Raw genomic sequence first — 12309 nt, forward strand, 5'->3', positions numbered from 1 at the left:
GCCAAAACGGAAGATAATTAATGGGATCGTTCGTTAGGCGCGACAAGTCAGGCAAGTCCAAAGTTGCGATAAACGGTAACTGCCGATTAGGATCCCTAAAACTCTGGGTCATAAGACCAGCCCCAGGAGGAGGATATCCAGGATAACTAGGAATAGGAATCGCGTTCGGGATATTGTATCCTCCCGGAAAACCAGGATTAACCGGACCGTACTAGGGTTGTTGAGGTTGTTGATAAGTATACCTAGGATACGGTTGATACTGATAAACTGGCTGCTGGACAGCAAGACCGAATTGGTACTGTCCCTGGTACGGTTGATAGGTGAATTGTGGTTGACTTGTGACAACCGTACTTAAACCAAGTTGTCCTACAGGCATCTGAACCGAAGTTTGAATCGTAGATCCAGACGGTGGTAAAGATGTCTGAGGAGTAGATAGAGGAACAGTAGAAACTGGAGCTGTCGATACTCCAGAAGTAGGTGGGGTAGATTGAACAGATGTAGCGGTAGTTGTAGCAGTCGTTTGAGGCGGAGTACGAGGTGTACTGGGCCCAGGCTGAGAAACTACCGAAGGTACAAAAGTTTGAATGTTAGACTGGACTGGTTGCTGGGGTGTACCAGAAACTAGGGGTTGTCCAGTTTGAGATGACAACTGTACACTTGGCTGCAACACCTGTTGGGTTTGCGATGGATCCCACACTATATTCATTCCGGGGTACTGACCCATAACAGGTTGAGAATACTGAGGACCATAACCGGGTTGAGGGTAGGATTGATAATTGAAAGGTACATTTCATGTTCCTTGAACATACGTTTGACCTTGGGGTGGTTGGAAACCTTGGTTCGAGTATTGACCTTGGGATTGATACCCTTGAGGCACATATTGATACTAGGGTTGACCTTGCGGTATAAATTGATACTGGGGTTGACCTTGGGGTACATATTGAGCCTGGGTTTGACCTTGAGGAACGTACTGTCTCGTAGGTATGTACTGTCCTTGAGGTTGCCCCCCAGATGAAAATTGTGTACCTTGAGGTTGCCCCCCAGGCGGTAACTAGCCACCTTGAGGTTGAGGATTGGGAATAGAACCCGACATCATAATAATGTCTTCTACGCTCAACGACTTATTACCATTACTTTCAGTTAATAACCCTTGCTCAATGGGTTGAGGAGATGCTCCAAAAAAAGTACCAGAAAGAGACTGATACCCGGAGGGAACAGAAGGACCGCCGTACAAAAAGGATTCGGGCGATTGAGTAAACATGGACGACTGTCCTGCCATATTGACGGGAGTGTAAAAATCTCTAGGTGTTGAGTGATAAGGAGCACGAGGTGGTGAAAAACTTAACCCTGAGTTTTCTAAATAATTAGTCAAAGAAAGATACCAAGAACTACTCCTAGCTGGACTGTAAAAAATTGATTCACGCTCCCTTAGTTCAATGACAGGTTGATTTTCAGGGATAGGGATGCCTACTTCTTCTTCTTCCGGAGCAAGTTCTTCAATAGAAATAAGTCCAGAAGGAAGATCTTGAGTGATTACTCTTTCTACCCTAGGTGAACCAGGACCACTAAAAGTTGGAGAAACAAACCCCGATGTCGGAGTAGCAGCAAATTCACTTTCAGGCTCGGATATTTCGGGTTCTTCACCTATATCACTAGTAGATGAAAAGATACCAGTGATTTCAGAGACAGACACTAACTGTGGATTATATTCTGCTACTGGCATTTGAAAATCAGGATGTACTTATCAAAGAAGATTCTCCTTCTTCCGGTGACCAAACTCTACTGTCTCTAGCAGTGACGAGGACTTTTAAGCGTTCAAGTTGGCTCGGTACTTCCTCAAGAGGTTGGCGCTGAAGTCTACGAGACTTCCTCAGTAACTCAGCCACGTTTATAATCTTGGGAGACTGGCCCCGAAGTCTACGGGACTGTCTTGGTAATTCAGCCACAGTTAAAGACTTTTAACTACTTCACACACAAACAAAGTAAAATGTCAATAAAAAGCACCTAAAGTCTCTAAAGAACCAAAAAAATTTAAATCACATGCCTAAAGAATATAGGAGATCAAACACACACAAACAGTAACTTTCCAGACCGAAAACACTAGTTGGTGATGAAATCCAACGTCGCAGAGTTCAGTACAGAAATGGCGGTTGGAACAGTTACCCCGACAACCTGCTTAATGAATAGACTGGCACAAGTTCCTCCACTTAACCGTCTCGAGTGAAGTGAACCCCCCAGAAAATCCAAGTGAGTCTAGCCGACGTCTGCTCCAGGTACAGTGGGATCTTCCCACCACTGTCACCTCACGAAGAGTCCTAGAGAATATGGCCACTAAGGTTACCAACTGAGACAAATACACCTGGGGGAACAGTCTACGATCCGATACACACACAAGGGCAGAGTAGCAAGATCAATCCCCTTGAAGGCTCCTTGACATAATCCAAGGTTTACCAACAAGTGACCCCAGGCTCCTCGACAATGGTTAATCCAAGGTTTACCATTTGTAATACGTGAATATCTGGCGTCGTTCCCAATGAGGAAGGATTGATTCCCACACAGGTTCGGACACGATCTCGTGATTCTTCTTTAAGAGGAGCTTTCCTAGAGCATAAATGCAATAATTGGATTTCTTCCCTACCACAAGATACAACTACTTGTTTGTTTTTACTGTCTTGGAGAGTTAATTACTCTCCTACTCCAAGACACTAGCCTAAGCTAAGTTGGTGTATCAGAGCCCTAGAAATAAAGATGTTACTAGGTGAATTTTACTTTAAGTGTTAATTTTCGTGGTTTTTGTTTAAGTCCAAAGGTGCGGAGATGAAACTCGTGGTATGAAGACTTGACTCAAAATCACTAAAAATGCACCTAAGATGATCTAAACAATCTTTTTCTCTTCGATGAACTTCTAAACTAAGAAAGAGTTTGAGAATGCAAAAATTTTGTAAACACAAATCTTTCTCAATTAAACAAATTAAAAGAAGAGATTTTCCTTTCCAAAGCACTCAAAACGAGACAACTAATTACTTCACAAAAATTTCCCTTTTTCGTTTCAAAGCACTCAATCACTACAAAAAACAAACTTTTTCCAAAAGAGATTTTTTTTTATATATTTTTTGCAAAACACTCAAAACTAATGAAAATGACTAACTTTGAGATCTACAAATTATAGAAACCTATTTGAAGTCAAAGCTTACTAAAAGTATTTTTTAAGGATGTTTTACTCAGCTAGATGCAAGCTAAGGACTAATTTATGCAGAATCACAAATCAGTCAAGAACAACCAATTTCGTTTTCTTTTTGAAAATGAAAATCCAAAGTCTCAATCACAAGCTTTTCGAAGTTTTGAAATGAGAAAATACAAAGAAGATTCCTCAACAAGGGGAGATTTCATACATGGTCAGACTCATAAGAAGGCTGGTAGACACTAAGGTGATCTGAAGTCCCTACAGCTTCTAAGCTCAGAGCCACTACACAACCAAAATGAAAAACAAACCCAACAAACAAAACTCCTAGGAATTTCACCTAAAACCCTAACACTAGTGAAATCAAACCAAGGAAAGTTTTTTGACAGGGTACACGCAGGTCTGGGCAATGGCTAAAACCTATAAACAAATTCTAAACTGATAAAAAAGAGAAAAATTTAAAATTTCTCAAAATTTTGATAGGGTACGTAGGCAGCCTGTTTACACAGGTGCGTTCACGCTCTGTGCACAAAGCAAAAGCGCGTACAGGTACGCACTGTGCTTAACTCAGAGGGTGCGTACTTCTCCCAAAACTATGAAAAATAAAAACTAACTCAAAATTAACTAAATCCACCCAATCCCACAATCATCAAGTCAAAAACAGAAACAAAAATACAGTTTCTCAGGTCAAAGTAAAAACAAGGAAAACAATCAAGTCCCCAGCGGAGTCGCCATTTTGTCACACGGAATAAGTCGATCTTGCGGACAAGATAGACCTTCCTAGAATATAAAGAAGACCTAATGACAAGAAAACCAACCAGACACTATTTTTCTCTAAATATGCTTTGATAAACAATAGCAAACAAGTGTTTTTAGGGCCTACCTTAGGTCCAACGCTAGCTTGTGGATGCCCTCACTCCTTTGATCCAAATGAGCTCCTTTTCGCGAATCTGCAAACACAAACAAGGCAAACAAATTAAATAGCACCTGAAAAGCCAATTGAATAAAACATATTTAACATGAAAGTCAAGGAGTCCATGAAACAAATAACATAAGATACTTGTTGAGAAAAATGAGTTTGATTGTATTAATTCAAAAGAAGAAGAACCTTACAACCTTTGCCTTGACACTGTACAAGCTCCTCCCAGGGTCCAGCAAGAAGTCTCCTCTACTTTGACAAGTTTCACTCACTCCCCAATGAAACCAAAAAGGTATGTGATTTCTCCTCTTTAGGCTTAACTAGGAAGTCTTGATTTCACCAGCATTTACCCTAAAAAATGTTCAACTTCTAACCTCTCTAGCAACCAGCCCAATGCCTGTATTTATAGTGCAATGGAGGGAGGTTACTAGGTCCTCCTTCAAAGGGATAAAGCCCTCCTTCAAAGGGATAGCCCCTCTCATCAAGGGATTAGCTCCTTCTCTTTTGGGATGCATGAACCACCTCAGAGCGAACAATCCACGTCAAAATTCCTTCTAGAAACCTCTAGAATTAACCCAAAGTGAGTTTTTAAAGATAAAACTTGCGCCTTTTGACTTTCACAGGGGTCCGCACCTACACCGTTAGGGACAGAGCGGGCAGGTACGTAGCTTTTGTACACAGAAAGTGCGGGACTGCAGGTGACCAGGAGAGAAAGTGCTGAACCAGAGTTACATTGATTTTTAATGTCTTTCTCTCATTTCCAAAGCTTGATTTGAAGAGCTGAGGTCTGAGACTTGCTTAGGAGGACAATACAAGTGATGATAGACCCATACTGACTGCAAATAATCATGGTGACGATATTTTGTGTAACAATTCCTACATCATTTCATCCTCTGCTCTGAGAAGTTTTGAAAGGTTGTAGAAGGTCGAAAGATGGTGTTTGAAACTTAGTTGGAAATAAGTTGTAGCACAGCTATTGCACAAAGTGGCTATGCTATTCAACTGTTGCACACAGAGTTCAAAGTCTTCATGGGGGTATGTAAGTATTTTTCTCATTAGTCTGAGATAGGATTAATGCTCTCCAGCTGTTGTTTTCATTGGAGAATTGGTCGGGTATCATTAGAGATCGACTGTGTTTATATTTTTTCTGTGTTCACTGCGCAAAGTTTGTATGTTGTTGGTCACTGCCTAAAATATCCATTTCGTAGCTATGTGGGTTTTGTATGGGTTCAATCTCATATGAATCTAACCTAAGGCTTAGTTTACATCATTTAAAGTTGGGCATAGCTTCTCACCTGAGTTTTTCATTGATCTGGCACATATTTCATGTTTGAATATGTGGTTTATGATACAACTTAGGCATATAAGGTTGTTAGTGGTTTTTTCCCCAAATTCCAAAGTCATTCATCTCATTCAAATCCTTGTCAGATGGATTATTTCATGTTCATCTTTTTTTCACTTAATCCTTGTTCATTGCGTTGTCACTTAAACCTCTATCCACAATCATTTGTATTTTGCACGAAATTGGATTTGAAAAGGTGTTCAACAATCTACATAACTAAATGAAGAAACCATAGAGTAGAAGGAAAACAAAGGGAGGGAACATGGTCCTATTTTATCCTAGGAGTTTGGATATGGTTAACTTTGACCTAGCTATCTGAGTAGCATTTGAATAAACAGGTTGTATAACATTTTGTGAGAATATTTAAATCTATGGTTATCACTTTTAACTCTTCGGATTATTTTCTCTCAGTCTCAAAGGTAACTAGGTGAAGATTGGGGACTTGGAGTTCACAATTTCAGAGGAAAACATCTCCCAGGCCACGGGGATACCATTACTTGGTGAAAATTGGTTCAAAGGCATGGATATTGATGCATCATACTACAAAGACTTTTTAAAACCTCAATATAAAGGAAAGTATGGACCTACATTTCCAAGGAATTACCTGTTGAACCACCACAACAAACTATGAAAGGTGATACAAATATACTTCACCTGTGATGTCTGTTTCAGTAGAGTATACCAATACCATATTAGGATACTCATGCACTTCACTGAGAAAAGTTGCCTTAACTTACCTCATTACCTCTTCAAAAGCTCGGTAAAAATGACAGAAAAGGTTTAGTCCAAGGGAGAGAAACATTTGCCCAGTTTTTTCCACTTTTTAGAAATTGAATTATTGGTCTCAAATGAGTTAAAGAAGAGGAAGAGGTATTGGGATGCTTTCTTGTTAGCCTTAGGTTTACTGGCCCATTCAGATAGTTCTAAACCTCAAGGAGACCATCCCTTAGTGGGAACAAATGAAGGAGAACCTGGAGATAAAGAATCTATCAGTAGGCCTGAAGTTGAAAAGAAGGAGAATTCATTGAAGGATAAGAGAGCAGCGGATAAAGGGAAATGCAATATGGCACAAGTTTCCCAAGAAGAAACAAAATTTCTCTACAGACCAAGAACTAGGGAAGCTACGAAAAAGATGTTTGAGGAACAAGCCTCTAAGAAGACAATTGAGTCACATGATGATGCATCAGAGCAATTGGAGGAAGGTGATCAAGAATTTGGGGGAGATAGCTAAGAGGCTTTGATGGAGGACAAGGACCTAAAAATCATAGAGCTGCAGGACAACCTTGACAAAGCTCATCTCATGGTGGCTTATTTGCAGAAGGAAAATAGAGATATTAGACACAAAGAAACAGAGGTAGCCCAATATAGTGAAGGTGAGTCATTCGGGAAGCCTTCTAAACCTACATCTGAAGACAAAGGAAAGAAAGTGGTTGATGTGGAAGAGTTCCATGTGTCAGAATAGCCAAGAAGACCCAAGACAAGGTCAACAACTAAGAGGGAAGAACAAATGAAAGAGACCCTTCCAACAAAAGAAAAGCTAGAGTTTGATGAGTGGAAAGAGTATCAGAAGTTGTTTGAGCAAATTGAGGAGTGCCAACATCAGGTTGATTGGGTGACAAAAAGGAATGAAAGGTACAAAGAGGAACTCTATGCTCAAGTTTTGGAAGCTCTTGACACAATTGATAAAGCCAAGGTAGTTTTGAAGTGGACTCTACCTTTACATAGAAAAATAAAGAGCTACTACACAAGGAATTTGATCATGAGAAGAAGGTTCAGATTGACCAAACTAAAGCTGGCCAAAACTAGAAAACAACTCAGTCATCTAAGGAAACTAAGCAGTCATCTAGGAAGCAGGCCACGGTTACAAAGAAACCTAAGGAAGCCAAACCATCATCTAGCAAGAGGAGGAGGAGGTAGCCTTGGCATCTTTGCTAAGGTTGCCCAAAACTAAGGTGGCATAAGGAGGTCCTCTTCATGTTGCCATTTTTGAAGTTATATGCTCTGTTCCCTTTTGTTGAAGGTTAAGTCCGCGTAACTAAGTGCCTATTATGTAGTGACATAATGTCATGTTTTGATGAAAATGTGGATATTTTGGTAGGTTGGAAGTATGATGGATGCTATAAGGTTGAATGATATGGTTGGCTGGTCACTACAATGAGTTTCGAGCAGGAGTTGTTAATACAAGTTCGTAATTCCATTTCTACTAGGAAAGTGCCGCGCAAGTTGCGATTAGTTAGTTTGGAGGCCTATAAAGGCTAAAAAGGGTATCTTAGAGATTCTACACCAGCACAACATCATCTCAAGCACACCCATCAACTCAGTTTTATCCAATACGACATGAAACCATGTTGATTTGGAAACCTAATTCACTCTGTTGCGAAACTGCCATGCAAGTATATCAGTGATGGCTATTTTTACAAATTTACATTTTGGGACATTCTAGAAGTGGTTTTAGTGGTTGGATAAGCGTGGATAATTTAGTTTAGTTGAGTTTCTAGACATGATGTTTCTAAACTATTTTAAGTTTTACATCAGTGATGTTTCTAAATTGTGATAGCTTCGATATGTTAGTTCCTATTTTTCTAGAGATGCATCATATCTAGCCTATTAGACTTCTTTGCAATGAATTCGACCACCTAGAGTGGTAATTAAGAATTCCTTATGGTATTTAGTGATGAAAAGACATGTAAAATGTTTCGGGTTGACAGTTTTAGAGGCTAGACTACGTTTCTGCAAGTGTTGCATATTTTGCTAAATGAATTGAAGAAGGAAGGTGCATATTTAGACAATGATACATATGTCTAGATTATTGCTATATTGTTTCTCTTGTTGCATGATATATATATTTTTTAAGATCTATTTATATTTTTTAAATTCATACAATAAATTTCTTCATGTTCAGTTTAATTTTTTTTCTCAAAATTCATGAGTTTCTCTGACAAATTTGGTTGATCATAATCTATGTGTAATTTTCTTCCACCACAAGTTAAATTCATGCTTTTATGTATGCTCAGGTTGTCATTCTTCTATTTAATCCATTGATACCATTACTACAATGAATTTGATCGATTACTTATAGGTCTGCCTACCTTTCATCTATGTGAATTGCACCATATCCCTGATTCATTCAAGCCTATAACAGTGCTATAATTTTAAGTAGTCTTTCCCTCTACACCCACCTTTAATAAATCAAAATCATCCTTTGATCATCATAACCAACCTAAAATCTAGATCCTATCAGTCATCTAGTTGATTGATAGAAGAAACCTAGTGAGAGATCCCTCTCCAAGGCTAGGGGGGTTGGACCTTAGCCTAAAATAGGTTTGTGGTTACCCTTGTGATCCTTTTTTCAGCCTAGATGTTAATTACAATGTGATAACACAAGTACATGATGAAAGCAAATGAAAATGACAAGCTCGAGCTCCTAGCTCTTAGTATTCTCTATCTGCTCCCAAAAATCCAAATGCTTTTGAGCCCTTTGGTTTCCTTATTTATTCAAAAATGATTGAGGGGCAACGTCCTTCAAAAGAGGGCTAATTCCCTTCAAAATCCCTAGAAATGTGGATCTATCTCATCGAGATCCTTACAATGCTTGAGTGCGTTAGATGATAGTGGATTATTGATCTATGGGTGAGTAAATTAAGGGAGCAAGGCAAGTTGTAGGTGATTAAACGTAGGGGACAAGCCTCCTACATATTGTACAACTTCCTCCAACGTATCTTTAAATAGTAAATGCACTCAAATGAACTCTTTTCGTTCACATTAATCACATTAGGCCACAATATATGACAAATATCCTTTAGTCTTCCTAATAAACACATTATAGTGAAAAACATGTTACTAAATGCAAGGAAAGAGGTAAATATGGGTTTCAGGAAGGCTAGATGGGCCTTATTATGTACCTATTAATGAGGCCCATCATGTTTTGGCGATATAAATTTTACCTTCGAGTCTTGGGTAGAAATATATGCCCCTTATAACTTTAGTTCATTAAAGCAGTTATTTCATCAAGGAGAATATACATGGTGCCCACATTGCCATCCCTGGTTCACGTGGCACAATATCACTGCCATGTGGGCATCCAAATGGTACACACATCATATCAAATACTGACCATTCTATGAAGTGATCTATTAATAAATCTCGCGATACCTAGTATCACGGTAATCACTTGATATTAATACTAATCACAATTATTGATTTAATTAATTATGATTAGTGCTCAAAATTAATAAAGTTTCTTGAGAAAAACCTTTTCTTCTAGTTTTATGACTTTTTCTCAATTTGATGCCATACTAGTACTAGCACATACTTTCCATTCATATATATTTATATGGAAAATATTCTAATATATGAATATAGAATATATGCTATAGATAACGTATTCGAGTATTAATAGCGATTGATCATATAGGTTCATCATATATCATCCAACATTTTTCATGGTATTATGTTTCCGTGAGGTCTCTTTCCCTAGTACAATGATTCCTAAGGATCGCTTCCTTGATACCGTACTTCCTAGGATCTCTTCCTTCGATAACATGCTTCCCTATTACAATAGTCCCTTTGTATCTCTTCAATTGTGCCTTCATATCATTCTTCCAAGCATTTTGTTGTGTGTTTTTGAGGCTACGTGCCTATCACGTTGATGCACTAGGGGCAAGGGTATTTTCTTTTTCCTCTATCTCCTATAGTCACATATCATAAATTAACTACCATGAATTGTCTTGATAATTGGCTCAATAATTTCTACACCACCACCTCCAATCATATCTCATAAATTAACTATTAGGAAGTAGCTTTATTAGGTTTGCAAGCAATAACTCATTGAAATCAACATTTAAGTTCACGGTTGGTTATGTGGATTCCTAAGCAAACAAACTCCACCAGATATTAGTATATGGAAGGTTTTCCTCTCCTTTAGTTAGTGATGGTAACGATTAAATTTAAAAACACATTGTATCAGCCAATTGTTGCTTTTGTGCCCATGTTATTGGCATTATAGTCGCATTACAAACATTGGGGTAATTGAATAGGGCTATTGCATAGTGACTGAAGGTTTTAAATATACCAAATTTGTCCATGATTTTCACCTACGTATCAACATTATTGCATGTACTAACAAGAATCCATAATTTCAATCACAAGCACTACCATGTCTCTAGGTAATATTTGAATCCCAGTGTGGGCCATAGTGGCTACCCATTTTAATTAATTTGACAAGCTGCTAAATGTTAATGAAACTTAGTCTATCCATTAAGTTGTAGTCTAACATTTATCATATATGTTGTATCTATTTATTACATTTACACACATACTAATTTACTCAATCACCATCTACTTTAACAACAATACATTTAGACACTAATATTGAAATTAATACCAAAATACAATGCAGGTGAATAATGCACAAATCATTAACCATATAAATAATTGACTAAGGATCATACACCTTTCTCTCTACACTTGGTAAAAGGAACCACAAGATGTACATACATGATCACCCATCTACATTATCAATAAGACATAAGTTTCCAAAATCATAAAAAACTTATTTTCCATGCTCAAATCCTTTATTAAATTGAATATTACAACTAACACATAAGTTTTCAAAATCATACTAAAATATTCTTTTCCACGTTGAAATCCTTTATGAAGTGGAACATTACAAGTAGAAGGGAGGCCATTTTGTACTCCTAGCATGTGTTAGGAATTCAAATGACTATTGTGGATCAAGTTATAAACTTAATTTCTTCAAATTATAAAGCTTACATACAAGGATTTGTTAGCGATATTGGCATATTATAACCACCTTTTAGGTAAATGGAGTTACATGACTAATATGTGATGTGATCTCAAGGTATTAGGAAGAACAGATAATTGTTTTTCAAATTCATGAGAATTACCTCCACCTCTCTATTGGAAACAGTGAGAATACTGAGAGGGGAGTGAATCAATACTAAGGCTAACTTTAACTTTTTATGCCAATATACTTTTCTGATTCAAACTTGGTAACCATCATATAATGAGCAACATATGAAATATGGAAAAAATCATTAAATCAACATACAAGCATACAACCCATAAGCATCATACACATTAGACACAGGTTTTTCACATGGAAACCCTTTCTGGAAAAAACCACAAAGTTTGTTGTTGTTATTGATGTAAATTAATAGTACCCACTCTATTACATCAATCTATTTTGTGAGCACCCACTAAAAGTAAGCACCAACTCCCTTTGATTGTTTGCTAGCACCTACTAGCAGGAAGCACCATCTCCCTCTTGTTGTAGACACCTATCCAGCTTACCAGAAGCACCATGTGAGGCACCAACATCATGAATGTGTTGCAAGCACCAACTTACAACTCCTTGAATTTTCGCAAGCACAAACGTGCAGGAGCCACCAACCCCCAAGCCTTCTCAAGAACCCACTAGAGAATGGAAGCACCAACTTCCTGTATGCAAGCACCAACCCACATTCAAATAAGAATTGAATATCTTCTATGATTTGGTAGCAACTTTGCCTGATAGAACCTTTCATCTCTTTCTCACTCTGCTGCACTTTGCATCACTCTTCAGGAGCCCACTGATCTACTCAACAATAATATACTTTTAGCGCTTGGGCTCTTTCTCTCCGCAGCATAGGCCCATCTCTCAGCCTTGCTCATAGAAACTCATAGGCACCTTCAACATTTTGCACAACACACAGGCACTTCAACCTTGACTCACGGATCACAAAAAAAATTTCAGCCTAAAACAAAGAGCATAGGCACTTCAACATTGCTTACACAACATACATGCAATTTTTTGGCCTAAAACATAGAACGTAGGAACTTCAACCTTGCTTACACAATGCACATGCA

Source organism: Pinus tabuliformis, chromosome 8, assembly GCF_031772625.1.
Source record: "Pinus tabuliformis cultivar Carrire ecotype Pingquan chromosome 8, CPIR1, whole genome shotgun sequence".
Lineage (NCBI taxonomy): Eukaryota > Viridiplantae > Streptophyta > Pinopsida > Pinales > Pinaceae > Pinus > Pinus tabuliformis.